The sequence below is a fragment of the Podarcis bocagei genome, assembly GCF_964188305.1.
Source record: "Podarcis bocagei genome assembly, chromosome: 10".
Taxonomy (NCBI): Eukaryota; Metazoa; Chordata; class Lepidosauria; order Squamata; family Lacertidae; genus Podarcis; species Podarcis bocagei.
In genome coordinates, this window is record NC_138135.1 from 2,846,250 (window position 1) to 2,858,780 (window position 12,531).

At 45.2% G+C, this 12,531-nt stretch overlaps 1 protein-coding gene across 7 annotated transcripts in view; it reads left to right on the top strand.

Annotated features, from left to right (window-relative positions):
• Positions 1 to 12,531, top strand: part of LOC308595651 (uncharacterized protein) — a 223,249-nt gene that overhangs the window by 146,257 nt on the left and 64,461 nt on the right. The gene's annotated exons all lie outside the window — the stretch shown is intronic.

Genomic DNA, 12,531 nt, shown 5'->3' on the forward strand with positions numbered 1-12,531 from the left:
TCCCTCTGCCTAAAAAATCCACAATCAGTAGTTTGAATGACTATAGACCAGTTGCACTGACTCCAATCATCATGAAGTGTTTTGAGAAACTGGTGCACCGTCACATTATTTCCTGTCTTCCATCAACTTTTGACAACTACCAGTTTGCATACAGAGCAAATAGATCCACAGAAGACGCCATCAATACCACTCTCCATGCTGCTCTGTCCCATCTGGAGCAGCCGGGGAGTTATGTGAGGCTGCTGTTTGTGGATTTTAGCTCTGCTTTTAACACTATCCTCCCCCATAGACTGGTGTCCAAGCTAGAGGCGATTGGACTCTCCAACTCCACCTGTCTCTGGGTTTTGGATTTTTTGTCAGAACGTTCTCAGAGGGTTAGAGTAGGGTCACACATGTCCACAGCCCTTAGCCTTAACACCGGCTCACCACAGGGTTGTGTGTTGAGTCCCCTGCTCTACACTCTCTATACGTATGACTGTACAGCCATCTATTCCAGCAACAAAATCATCAAGTTTGCTGATGACACTACGGTGGTAGGGCTCATTTCAGGAGGGGATGAGTCCGCCTATCGGGACGAGGTGGAGCGGCTCTGTGTTTGGTGTGGAGAGAACAATCTGGCTCTTAATACGGCTAAGACCAAGGAATTGGTGGTGGATTACAGGAAAAAAAAGGCGGACATTCAGCCCTTGTATATCAACGGGGAACGGGTGGAGAGGGTGGCGGAATTCAGGTTTTTGGGAGTAGCTATCGATCAGGGCATGACTTGGAGCGCACATACCACTGCTCTGGTGAAGAAGGCCCAGCAGAGAATTTATTTCCTCAGACTTTTAAAGAAGAACAATCTGAGTGAGAGACTGCTGGTGTGCTTCTACCGAGGCTCCATAGAGAGCATTCTTACATACTGTATTTGTGCTTGGTTCTCCAGTTGTACAGCTAGGGAGAGGAAGGTGCTCCAGAAGGTCATAACCACAGCCCAAAGGATTATTGGTCATCCTCTCCCATCTTTGGAAGAACTGTACGGTTCCCGTTGTCTTAGGAAAGCAAATAACATCCTGCAGGATTCATCTCACCCGGGACACGGTCTGTTTGCACTACTGCCTTCTGGCAGGAGATATAGAAACATCAAGTCAAAGACAAATAGACTGAAAAACAGTTTCTATCCAAGAGCTGTGGCCTTTTTGAATGCTGTAACTCGATAGTGTGACCTGGGAGTTTGATGGGTGTGGTGTGGTGTGGCTGGAATGTGGTTTGTTTGGTTGTTGTTGTTGTTTTGCTTTTGATGTTTTAAGGGATGGCATCCAATTTCGTTGCACTTTGTAAAATGTTGCACTTGTGTAATGACAATAAAGAATCTATTCTATTCTATTCTAAGAAAAAAAATATTCTGAATCTCAGAAGCCAGAAGAGCAAGAGGGAATGCTGTGCTGTGAAAGCAGCAAACCCTCTTGCGGTTCTGGCTTTCAGGGATAGCTGCGCAGCCTGCATTCGCTCCATAAGATGCACACACATTGCCCCTTACTTTTTAGGAGGGGAAAAGTGAGTCTTGTAGAGCAAAAAATACGGTATGTGAGGTGTATTTGTATAATGAATGTATATTTAATGAAAATCAATAAAAAATTATTGTAAAAAAGAAAAAAAGAAAAGGAAGGAGACCCTCCAAAGGCACCTGGAAAAGGGTCCCTTTCCAGCCCACCCTCTCCAGCTGCACTCCTTCCTTAACCCTAATTCCTTGCTGCATCCCGCACTCCCTGCATTTCAGACACTTTGCCAGCTGCAGTTCTGCTGGGTGGGAGGTGGCGGATGGCTGCAGCTGCCTGTGTGCAGGTCAACTCTTCCCTGAACTTGTTACCAGAGAAGTCAAGGCCATTTCTGACAAAAGCAGGAACGCACCACCTCCTCTCTCCAATATGCCCATCCCAGCACAGGACTGATGACAGGCCTGTGGCAACAAAGCACTCAAGGAAGGAGACCCTCCAACATAGTCCTTGCTATGTTGGCTCAGAATTGGAAAACAGACGTAATACCAACTATTATGGAATGGCAGGTTAAAATGACGGACTACGCAGAACTGGCTAGACTATCAGGGAAAATTCGATATCAGGATGAACAGAAGTTTCATGAAAGTTGGAGCAAATATTTGGTGCATAGAAGAGACAACTGCAAAACCTTAAAGACACTGGCAGGGTTAGATTAACTCCAACAGCATATGGTTAATCAGGTAAACAAACAAAATATGTGATGTAAGAAAATGTATGATACTTAACGAAGGGGTGGAGGGACGTCTGACGCTCGGCAGAGCCAAAGATATATGTGAGATGTATTTGTATAATGAATGTATATTTAATGAAAATCAATAAAAAATTATTGTAAAAAAAAAAAGGAAGGAGACCCTCCAAAGGCACCTGGAAAAGGGTCCCTTTCCAGCCCACCCTCTCCAGCTGCACTCCTCCCTTAACGCTAATTCCTTGCTGCATCCCACACTCCCTGCATGTCATACACTTTGCCAGCTGCAGTTCTGCTGGGTGGGAGGTGGGGGATGGGTGCAGGTCAACTCTTCCCTAAACTTGTTACCAGAGAAGACAAGGCCATTTCTGACAAAAGCAGGAACGCACCACCTCCTCCCTCCAATATGCCCATCCCAGCACAGGACTGATGACAGGCCTGTGGCAACAAAGCACTCAAGGAAGGAGACCCTCGAACATAGTCCTTGCTATGTTGGCCCTGAATTGGAAGACAAACATAATACCAACTATTATGGAATGACAGGTTAAAATGACGGATTATGCAGAACTGGCTAGACTATCAGGGAAAATTTGAGATCAGGATGAACAGAAGTTTCATGAAAGTTGGAGCAAATATTTGGTGCATGGAAGAGACAACTGCAAAACTTTAAAGAAACTGGCAGGGTTAGATTAACTCCAACAGCATATGGTTAATAAGGTAAACAAACAAAATATGTGATGTAAGAAAATGTATTATACTTAACGAAGGGGTGGAGGGATGTCTGAAGCTTGGGAGAGCCAAAGATATGCCGTATTTTTCGCTCTATAAGATGCACCAGACCACAAGACGCACCTAGTTTTTGGAGGAGGAAAACAAGAAAAAAAATATTCTGAATCTCAGAAGCCAGAACAGCAAGAGGGATTGCTGAGCACTGAAAGGAGCAATCCCTCTTGCGGTTCTGGCTTTCTGGGATAGCTGTTGTCAGGGAACTGACATCAGAGCGAGAGGCGAAGGGGAGGCTCCCAGATGATGCTGGCGAAGGACCCAGCAGCAGGGGGAGAAACAGCTCAGTAGAGGGGGAAGCAAATCAGCGCAACACCAGGGATAAAGGGGGGCAGATGGGGAAATTGGAAAGAGGGCTCCAGGACTCTTCACTGGAGATCAGTGAGGAGAGCACAGGTCCTCCGCTACCCACGCCCTCCCTGCGCAGAAGACTCCCGCGCAGTGAGAGGAGGAGGAGACTGGGTGTCAAACAACTTTTATGTTGGAAGAGGTTCCAGAAACGCCCACTGACGGATTCTGCCAGCGACTGAGGCAGCCACGATGAGAAAGGGCTGTGCAGTCAGAAAGGTTTAACAAGGCAAATTCGCCCAGAAAGGCACCAGTTTACACACAAGTAACTCATACCCACTACAGCTGTGCAGCCTGCATTCACTCCATAAGACGCACACACATTGCCCCTTACTTTTTAGGAGGGGAAAAGTGAGTCTTATAGAGCAAAAAATACGGTATGTGAGATGTATTTGTATAATGAATGTATATTTAATGAAAACCAATAAAAAATTATTGTGTGGGGGGAAAAGGAAGGAGACCTTCCAAAGGCACCTGGGAAAGGCTCCCTTTCCCTCCCACCCTCTCCAGCTGCACTCCTTCCTTAACGCTAATTCCTTGCTGCATCCCGCACTCCCTGCATATCAGACACTTTGCCAGCTGCAGTTCTGCTGGGTGGGAGGTGGCGGATGGCTGCAGCTGCCTGTGTGCAGGTCAACTCTTCCCTGAACTTGTTACCAGAGAAGTCAAGGGTATTTTTGACAAAAGCAGGAACGCACCACCTCCTCCCTCCAGTATGCCCATCCTCTTGGGATACTGCCAGGGAGATAAAGTCCATCATGGCCCCCAAGCCGGCTGCCGGACGATCCATCGATCTCCCGTGGTCATGCAGTATGAGCTATTAGCGACACGAGTTTCGTGGAAATACCTTGCCACATTCCAGGGCTCATGCACACTCTTATCAGCAGATAATGCACAGCCAGAAGTCGCACTCAGGAGAGCATTATTTACAAGCTTTTATTCAGCGTTGATCAGAACAAAGACATGACTGTCTGCGTCAGTCTTCGACAGAGAGAGAGAACGAAAGCAATAGCAAACATAAACATCCTGTGAACAGGAAATACGCAGGCTGTGACACAAACATCCTGCTCCCTTTTAAGGTGGAACGGAAATATCCTAACACATCCCAGCACAGGACTGATGACAGGCCTATGACAACAAAGCACTCAAGGAAGGAGACCCTCCAACATAGTCCTTGCTATGTTGGCCCAGAATTGGAAAACAGACGTAATACCAACTATTATGGAATGGCAGGTTAAAATGACGGATTACGCAGAACTGGCTAGACTATCAGGGAAAATTAGAGATCAGGATGAACAGAAGTTTCATGAAAGTTGGAGCAAATATTTGGTGCATAGAAGAGACAACTGCAAAACCTTAAAGACACTGGCAGGGTTAGATTAACTCCAACAGCATATGGTTAAGCAGATAAACAAACAAAATATGTGATATAAGAAAATGTATGATACTTAACGAATGGGTGGAGGGATGTCTGAAGGTTGGCAGAGCCAAAGATATGCTGTATTTTTCGCTCTATAAGATGCACCAGACCACAAGACGCACCTAGTTTTTGGAGGAGGAAAACAAGAAAAAAAGTATTCTGAATCTCAGAAGCCAGAACAGCAAGAGGGATTGCTGTGCTGTGAAAGCAGCAAACCCTCTTGCGTTTCTGGCTTTCAGGGATAGCTGCGCAGCCTGCATTCGCTCCATAAGACGCACACACATTGCCCCTTACTTTTTAGGAGGGGAATAGTGAGTCTTGTAGAGCAAAAAATACGGTATGTGAGGTGTATTTGTATAATGAATGTATATTTAATGAAAATCAATAAAAAATTATTGTAAAAAAGAAAAAAAGAAAAGGTAGGAGACCCTCCGAAGGCACCTGGGAAAGGGTCCCTTTCCATCCCACCCTCTCCAGCTGCACTCCTTCCTTAACGCTAATTCCTTGCTGCATCCCGCACTCCCTGCATGTCAGACACTTTGCCAGCTGCATTTCTGCTGGGTCGGAGGTGGCGGATGGGTGCAGCTGCCTGTGTGCAGGTCAACTCTTCCCTGAACTTGTTACCAGAGGAGTCAAGGCCATTTCTGACAAAAGCAGGAACGCACCACCTCCTCTCTCCAATATGCCCATCCCAGCACAGGACTGATGACAGGCCTGTGGCAACAAAGCACTCAAGGAAGGAGACCCTCCAACATAGTCCTTGCTATGTTGGCTCAGAATTGGAAAACAGACGTAATACCAACTATTATGGAATGGCAGGTTAAAATGACGGATTACGCAGAACTGGCTAGACTATCAGGGAAAATTCGAGATCAGGATGAACAGAAGTTTCATGAAAGTTGGAGCAAATATTTGGTGCATAGAAGAGACAACTGCAAAACCTTAAAGACACTGGCAGGGTTAGATTAACTCCAACAGCATATGGTTAATCAGGTAAACAAACAAAATATGTGATGTAAGAAAATGTATGATACTTAACGAAGGGGTGGAGGGACGTCTGACGCTCGGCAGAGCCAAAGATATATGTGAGATGTATTTGTATAATGAATGTATATTTAATGAAAATCAATAAAATATTATTGTAAAAAAAAAAAGGAAGGAGACCCTCCAAAGGCACCTGGGAAAGGGTCCCCTTCCCTCCCACCCTCTCCAGCTGCACTCCTCCCTTAACGCTAATTCCTTGCTGCATCCCGCACTCCCTGCATGTCAGACACTTTGCCAGCTGCAGTTCTGCTGGGTGGGAGGTGACGGATGGCTGCAGCTGCCTGTGTGCAGGTCAACTCTTCCCTAAATTTGTTACCAGAGAAGTCAAGGCCATTTCTGACAAAAGCAGGAACGCACCACCTCCTCCCTCCAATATGCCCATCCCAGCACAGGACTGATGACAGGCCTGTGGCAACAAAGCACTCAAGGAAGGAGACCCTCCAACATAGTCCTTGCTATGTTGTCCCTGAATTGGAAGACAAACGTAATACCAACTATTATGGAATGGCAGGTTAAAATGACGGATTATGCAGAACTGGCTAGACTATCAGGGAAAATTCGAGATCAGGATGAACAGAAGTTTCATGAAAGTTGGAGCAAATATTTGGTGCATAGAAGAGACAACTGCAAAACCTTAAAGAAACTGGCAGGGTTAGATTAACTCCAACAGCATATGGTTAAGCAGATAAACAAACAAAATATGTGATGTAAGAAAATGTATGATACTTAACGAAGGGGTGGAGGGACGTCTGAAGCTCGGCAGAGCCAAAGATATATGTGAGATGTATTTGTATAATGAATGTATATTTAATGAAAATCAATAAAAAAATTATTGTAAAAAAAGATAAAAGTGTGGAAAATATCACTCCTCCCCAGGACTGTGGCTCACCCGCTTACCTGGACGGAGGGGCAAGGAGGGGCTCAAGCAAGGGACGGTGTCACACACACACACACCCTCCAGTTGTCATCAGGTTAACTGGACGGCCTCATTCCTGCCGCAGAATCCCTACATCTTCAGATCTTCCACTGCCCTCGGATGAGGAGCACCTGGGGTGGGGTGGGGGGGCATGTGCTGGCCTGTGGCTACTGGCAGTGAGGTTGGCAAGCTTGGGGTGGGGTAAGAGGAGAAAGATTGCTTTGCCACCCTTTTAGTGCTCTGTCCCCCAACAGAGATTCTCCTAGACCTTATTGCAGGTAGTGAGTTTGCTCAGATCCTGGCTACCCTCCTCCCCTGGCAGTGCTCCAGGAGAAGGTACAGTTGTTCCCACCTGTTGATGAAGCCCCTCCCCATGCTCTTGGCTGCCCTGACACTGGCCTTGGTCCTGGGCTGAGCTTGCTCTGGCCCTCCACCTCTACCTGGGCTCAACTCCTTGTTTCCAAGCTACTCTTGGTCTTGTGCCTTGTGGAGGGGCAGCAGAAACTGCCTCCTGGCACCTCCCTCCCAAATGAAGGGGCTCGGGAGTTTGGGAGCCTTTCTGGCCCTTTGGCCAGAGATATTGCCCCACTTCAGGGTGACTCGCGTGACACAGTTATGAAAGTCAGATGGGGAGGAAATGCTGGAGCAATCTGGCCCCAAGTGAGCAAGAGCAAGGGAGGAAGAGCTGCTGGGGCAATCCTGCTGGGGAAGGGATGTGCCAACCCCGCAGTTCTTGGCTCCTACACAGCCCCTATTCATAGAATCATAGAGTTGGAAGAGACCACAAGGGCCATCGAGTCCAACCCCCTGCCAAGCAGGAAACACCATCAGAGCACTCCTGACATATGGTTGTCAAGCCTCTGCTTAAAGACCTCCAAAGAAGGAGACTCCACCACACTCCTTGGCATCAAATTCCACTGTCGAACAGCTCTTACTGTCAGGAAGTTCTTCCTTTTTTTTTTTTTTTTGCAGATAGATATTTATTAATTTTCCAAGAAAAAGAAAAAGAACTAAAACACATTAAAAAAAAAGAATAACAACAAAACACAAAACGAATACACAGTGTATACAATAAAAAGTTTTCACCTATCAAATTAACATTGTCATCTCTTTCTGGACTTCCTTCAGCTCGCCCGTGAATCTTCCGCAATAAAAATCAAAAATACACATTGCCTGGTTTGTATTGTCATTACACATTCCTCTTCCTCTATTTTCCTTAAACAATACCTCTTAGTCTTTCACGGTGCTTCTCTGAATCCCCTTAACGTTATTTGACCTTTACTAATATGTTCCAGATAATCTACATATTTCTCCCAATCCTTGATAAACTTTTGGTCTTTTAGGTGTCTAATCTTCCCCGTTAATCTGTCCAAATCTGCGTAGTCTAATAACTTCGATCTCCACTCCTCTATTGTTGGCATTTCCTTTTTTTCCCACTTCTGGGCAAGAACTATCCTTGCTGCTGTGACTGCGTAATAAACAAATTTATGGTCTTTCTTTTTTATTTCGTTCCCTAACATCCCTAACAGAAAAATTTCAGGTTTTTTAATAAACGTATACTTAAGCACCTTCTTTAATTCAGTATATACTTCTTCCCAAAATTCTCTCACTCTCCCACACTCCCACCACATGTGATAAAAGGCGCCCTCCTTCTCTTCACATTTCCAACATTTGCTATCTACTTTATACATTTTCGATAGTTTCGCAGGTGTTATATACCACCTGTAAAACATCTTCATGACGTTCTCTTTCACCGTCATACACGCAGTAAAGTCCAAACCTTCTTTCCATAGATTCTCCCAGTCCTCAAATTGTATAGCATGGCCTACATCAGTAGCCCACCGAATCATTACTGTCTTAACTTCTTCGTCTGCCAAATTCCAATCCAACAGCATCTTATACATTTTAGGTATTATTTTCACCTCATTGTTTATAATTTCCGTCTGAAATTTCGAATCCTTGTCTGCGTACCCTCTGTCTTTGACCTCTTTTCTGAACATCTCATTAACTTGGAAATGGTGCAGCCAGTCATACACATGCTCCTTAACCTGCTCATATGGTTTTAATTTCCATTTCCCATCTTCTTTCATTAGCAGTTGGCCATATGTTGCCCAGTCACTTCTCATATTGATTTTCTTGACACTCATCACTTCAAGGGGTGAGAGCCAGTGCGGGATTTTAGGCTCTAATATATTTTTATACCTTTCCCATATTTCGATAAGTGGGCCTCTAAAGATATGATTTTCAAACCCCTTATGTATTTTTCTTTTACCACAACATAAGTAGGCGTGCCAACCGAACCTGTTGTCGAAGCCCTCTAAATCGAGTAGCTCCTTGTTCTCTAGTTTGACCCAGTCTTTTATCCAGCTGAGGCATGATGCCTCATAATATAGTCCCAGGTCTGGCAGGTCTTCCTTCCACTTCTAAATTTGTGACTGTATTTAATTTTTGTCTTTTTTTCATTTGCCAAGCCAGTAATTCCCCACATTTATTAGCCGACTCGAATGTCTTTTGTCTCATTTGTTTAATTTTCCATTCTATCTCCTGATTCATCATTTTCATATATTGGACTTGATCATAGAATCATAGAATCATAGAATCATAGAGTTGGAAGAGACCACAAGGGCCATCGAGTCCAACCCCCTGCCAAGCAGGAAACACCATCAGAGCACTCCTGACATATGGTTGTCAAGCCTCTGCTTAAAGACCTCCAAAGTAGGAGACTCCACCACACTCCTTGGCAGCAAATTCCACTGTCGAACAGCTCTTACTGTCAGGAAGTTCTTCCTAATGTTTAGGTGGAATCTTCTTTCTTGTAGTTTGGATCCATTGCTCCATGTCCGCTTCTCTGGAGCAGCAGAAAACAACCTTTCTCCCTCCTCTATATGACATCCTTTTATATATTTGAACATGGCTATCATATCACCCCTTAACCTCCTCTTCTCCAGGCTAAACATGCCCAGCTCGCTTAGCCGTTCCTAATAAGGCATCGTTTCCAGGCCTGTGACCATTTTGGTTGCCCTCCTCTGGACACGTTCCAGTTTGTCAGTGTCCTTCTTGAATTGTGGTGCCCAGAACTGTACACAGTACTCTAGGTGAGGTCTGACCAGAGCAGAATACAGTGGCACTATTACTTCCCTTGATCTAGATGCTATACTCCTATTGATGCAGCCCAGAATTGCATTGGCTTTTTTAGCTGCCGCGTCACACTGTTGGCTCATGTCAAGTTTGTGGTCAACCAAGACTCCTAGATCCTTTTCACATGTACTGCTCTCAAGCCAGGTGTCACCCATCTTGTATTTGTGCCTCTCATTTTTTTTGCCCAAGTGCAATACTTTACATTTCTCCCTGTTAAAGTTCATCTTGTTTGTTTTGGCCCAGTTCTCTAATCTGTCAAGGTCGTTTTGTAGTGTGATCCTGTCCTCTGGGGTGTTAGACACCCCTCCCAGTTTGGTGTCATCTGCAAATTTGATCAGGATGCCCTTGAGTCCATCATCCAAGTCAATGATAAAGATGTTGAATAAGACCGGGCCCAAGACAGAACCCTGTGGCACCCCACTAGTCACTCTTCTCCAGGATGAAGAGGAACCATTGATTTAAAGTTTAACCATTGATAATAAAGTTGTGGCCAAAATTATGCCAAAAACCTTAAACAAAAAATTCTGTGTGATATGTGAGTTATTGGGGTGGACCTGGGGACCTCGACATGCAAAGCGTGTTCTCCTTCATGGAGAGCACGTTCGGTCAGTCAGCCAGTTACAAACCCACTGAGTGGTAGCATAGTCAAGACCGCATTTTACCAGCTTCTTTACAAGAATATCATGGGGCACCTTGTCAAATGCCTTGCTGAAATCAAGGTAGGCTACATCCACTGCGTTCCCTTCATCTACCAGGCTTGTAATTCTGTCAAAAAATGAGATCAGGTTAGTCTGACATGACTTATTTTTCAGAAATCCATGCTGACCATTGGTGATCACAGCATTCCTTTCTTGGTGCTCACAGACTGTTTGCTTAATGATCTGCTCCAGAATCTTCCCTGGTATTGATGTCAGACTGACTGGGCGGTAATTATTTGGGTCCTCTCTTTTCCCCTTTTGAAAATAGGGACATTTGCCCTCCTCCAGTCTGCCGGGACTTCGCCTGTTCTCCAGGAATTCTCAAAGATGACTGCCAGTGGTTCTGAGATCACATCTGCCAGTTCTTTTAATACTCTTGGATGCAGTTCATCTGGCCCTGGAGACTTGAATACATCTAAACTAGCCAAGTATTCTTGTACTATCTCATTAGTTATTCTGAGCTGTGTTTCCTCTGCTGAATCATTTGCTCCAAATTCTTCAGGTCGGGCATTGTTTTCTTTATCGGAGAAGACTGAGGCAAAGAAGGCATTGAGGAGTTCAGCCCTTTCTGTGTCCCCTGTTTGCATTTCACCATCTTCTCCTCTGAGTGACCCCACTGTTTCTTTCTTCTTCCTTTTGCTACGAACATACCCATAAAAGCCTTTTTTTGTTGCTTTTAACCTCTCTAGCAAGCCTGAGTTCATTCTGTGCTGCAGCTTTTCTGACTTTGTGTCTACATGTGATGGCTATTTGTTTGAATTCCTCTTTGGTGGTTTCCCCCCTTTTCCATTTTTTGTACACATCCTTTTTAAATCTTAACTCAGTTAAAAGTTCTTTAGATAGCCACCCTGGCTTCTTTAGGCACCTTCCATGTTTCCGTCTCATTGGTATTGCCTGCCGTTGTGCTTTTACTATCTCCCTCTTAACAAACTCCCAGCCATCATGAACACCCTTTCCTTTTAGTATTGCTGTCCATGGGATCTCACCCAGCACTTCCCTAAGTTTTATGAAGTCGGCTTTCTTAAAGTCAAGAAATTGAGTCCTAGTATGCTTGACTGCTCCTTTCCGCTGTATAGTAAACTTCAGAAGAGCATGATCACTCGCGCCTAATGATCCTTCCACTTCTACCCCACTAACCAGGTCATCAACATTGGTTAGGACCAGATCTAAAATGGCTGTTCCTCTTGTTGCTTCTCCCTCTTTCTGGACAATGAAGTTGTCTGCAAGGCCAGTGAGGAATCTGTTTGACCTTATGCTCTTGGCTGAGTTTGACATCCAACAAATATCCGGGTAATTGAAGTCCCCCATTACTACTATCTCCCTTCCTTTTGCATGCTTGGCCATCTGTTCCAGGAAGGCATCATCTATGTCCTCCGTTTGGCTTGGGGATCTATAGTAAACTCCCACAATGAGGTCTCTGTTATTCTTCTCTCCCTTAATTTTGACCCAAATGCTCTCACTTTGGCTTTGAGGTTCTGAATCTTGGATCTCTTCACAGGTATACACATCCCTGACATATAACGCCACTCCCCCTGCTGGGGTGGACAGGCTGACTGGCCCATGCACCCCCAGGATGATGCTCACAAGGCCAGGTTGGGTTGGCTGTGTGTGCGTTAACCAATGTTAGGAAATCTTTAACCATCAACTGGTTGCCGTTTGAATTGAGAAACAGCTGACCCAAAGAAATCCTGTTCCTTGTAAGGAACTGGCCATGGGTTCAAGGTGTGGGCCAGGAATGGCCACCCCCTGTTCAAAATTCACCTTAGCCACAACCTTGCTGCCCCCAGCTCTGATGGCCCACGGGCTTCATTGGCTCTAAAGGGAGAGTAGACTAATATTCATAGAACTGGATGGGTTCTAATAGTAGTCATAGCAGCAGCAGGGACTCTCAGAATTATAGAGGGGTGGGGTCCCTGTCAGCTTCGCCTTTGAGCCAGTGCCACCGACTGGGCTCAACCACT